The sequence below is a fragment of the Schistocerca piceifrons genome, chromosome 8, assembly GCF_021461385.2.
Source record: "Schistocerca piceifrons isolate TAMUIC-IGC-003096 chromosome 8, iqSchPice1.1, whole genome shotgun sequence".
NCBI classification, from domain to species: Eukaryota; Metazoa; Arthropoda; class Insecta; order Orthoptera; family Acrididae; genus Schistocerca; species Schistocerca piceifrons.
In genome coordinates, this window is record NC_060145.1 from 61,207,041 (window position 1) to 61,209,383 (window position 2,343).

The following is a 2,343-nucleotide window of genomic DNA, read 5'->3' on the forward strand; positions in this document are numbered from 1 at the left end:
ACTCGAGGGCCCTGTGCAATCCAGAAGGAGGCAGAGAGTTGGGAGATGAGAGGTGCCACAAAGGGGTACAAGGCCGGAGCTGGTTATGGTGGCAGTGCTGGAGCCCCCCCTGTGTCTGTACCTACGTCACATTGCCACCCATGGGTCTTGACAACTGTGGTGGGAGTCCAAACAGCCTTGCCCCTATATGAGCGAGCCCACATGGCCATGTCCGGGGTGTAGCGCTGAGAGGGTCAGAAGTGGGGCTCAGAAGGCGACGGCATCAGCAGATGGAGCAGGATCTGTGGTTACTACCCACGGAGGAGTTCGACCAGACTATGGCCATCAATCAGTGTGGTGCGATAAGTGCTCAGGAATAAGGTGAGGGCCAAGTGGTGGCAGAGGATTCGACTGCTTTTGTCAGCTGTTGTTTAAACGTCCTGACCAGTCATTCTGTTCTGCCATTGGAGGACAGATGGAACAGAGGATGCAGGTATGTTTGATACCGTTGGCATCACAGAATGCGTGGATGGGGACTGTCGTGAATTAGGGGCCATTATTGGAGACCAAGCCTAACGCTTTGGACGATGATTTAAGTGTGAAGTAGATATACTAACTCCCACTTTTTCTCCGAGACGACTTACTTGAGATGTTCGGCCAAACTTCCCTGCTGGCTGGCCTACTGCTGCAGACTCTCTTTCAATTCTTCTCCAAAGTATGCTGCTAGGTACAGGAATTTTAAAGGCTCTTTCTACTTATAAAAATAAGTGGACATACCAAGTTTCATTTGCTTCAATTAATGACATATATTTTAACTTCTGACATTTTACAAATTCCACACTCCACATAAATAAACGCTGTTTCATAAGACTCTCATATCTCCAACCATTAGAAACAAAATAATTTACATATGAGAGAAAGTTGGCTTAAAAACAATGTCAATTCTCAACATGAACCAGAATGCACGTCTTCCCTTCAACAGGGCTAAGACAAAAGTTTTTAAAGGTTCTTTTTCAATGGTTCACGTTACTGTAACAATGGTCAAAACACAATTAGAACAGATTAGCATAAACACTTCATGGTTCTTCTGTCCACTTTCACTAAACTTCCATAGATCGACCGACAAGTACTTGTCAGTGCAGTTCGACCACTGCATCTACATTCTGCTCACGACTCATTTCCAACCTGCACACACAAACATGCGACGTGCAGTAGTAGGATCCCACTTTCTCCCACTCATATCTAAAATATCGTGTGTTCGAGATGGTAGAAGGCTGAGTGGTTCTAGAATTTATGCAGAAATTCTCGAATCACTACATATCCCTCCCCCCCCCCCCCCCAGATCAAACAAGCGATATTTTATACATAACCAGTCTGCCATCCTGGGACTGGTTTGATGCAGCTCTCCACGCTAACCTATCCTGTGCAAGCTTCTTCATCTCCCAGTACTTACAGCAACCTACATCCTTCTGAATCTGCTTAGTGTATTCATCTCTTGGTCTCCCTCTACGATTTTTACCCTTCACACTGCCCTCCAATGCTAAATTTGTGATCCCTTGATGCCTCAGAACATGTCCTACCAACCGGTCCCTTCTTGTTATCAAGTTGTGCCAAAAACTCCTCTTCTCCCCAATTCTATTCAATACCTCCTCATTAGTTATGTGATCTACCCATCTAATGTTCAGCGTTCTTCTGTAGCACCACATTTCGAAAGCTTACATAATCATTATGTACGTAATATCACACATGATAACATTTTACATTTTAGCAGTATAAATTTCTTACATAGGTTTATATATACATGTTCCGCTTCAATAACAACCCTTTGTTTTCTCTAGCACAATCTTTAGCTGAGTGTTTCTTTATTTTATTCTCACTTTACTTTGATATCAAGACATGAGTATCCATTCGTGATTTAGTAAGCTTGAATAGTATTTAGGAATTGTGAGACTTTTTCTTCATTTCCAATCATAAACTGCAGGTGTTCATGGCACTTGAGTATTCTATTTTCTGTTCTAATTCTTTGTACGAGTTTGTAGTTTGGAGGAACTCTGGGCGCAATGAAAGTGGTCTTTTGACACTCATTTATTTATATGAAACATAATAATGCTAGTTGTGCATAGAATTCATACTATCCAGAATAATTTCTATAACATTTAGTGACTCTTGTCATGATAGTGTCCCCTTCTCCTAGGATCAGTACCTATACCTTGCCTGTCGGTTGACCCTATGAGAGCACTTCCTCTGTCCATTTTGGTAGGCACGCCCCTTTATAAAACATTCCTATTTTTTAGGCCATAGGTCATCCTATCCCCACGTAAGTACGCCAGTCCTTTATTTAGTAAATGCCGGGTATGCCCCGCT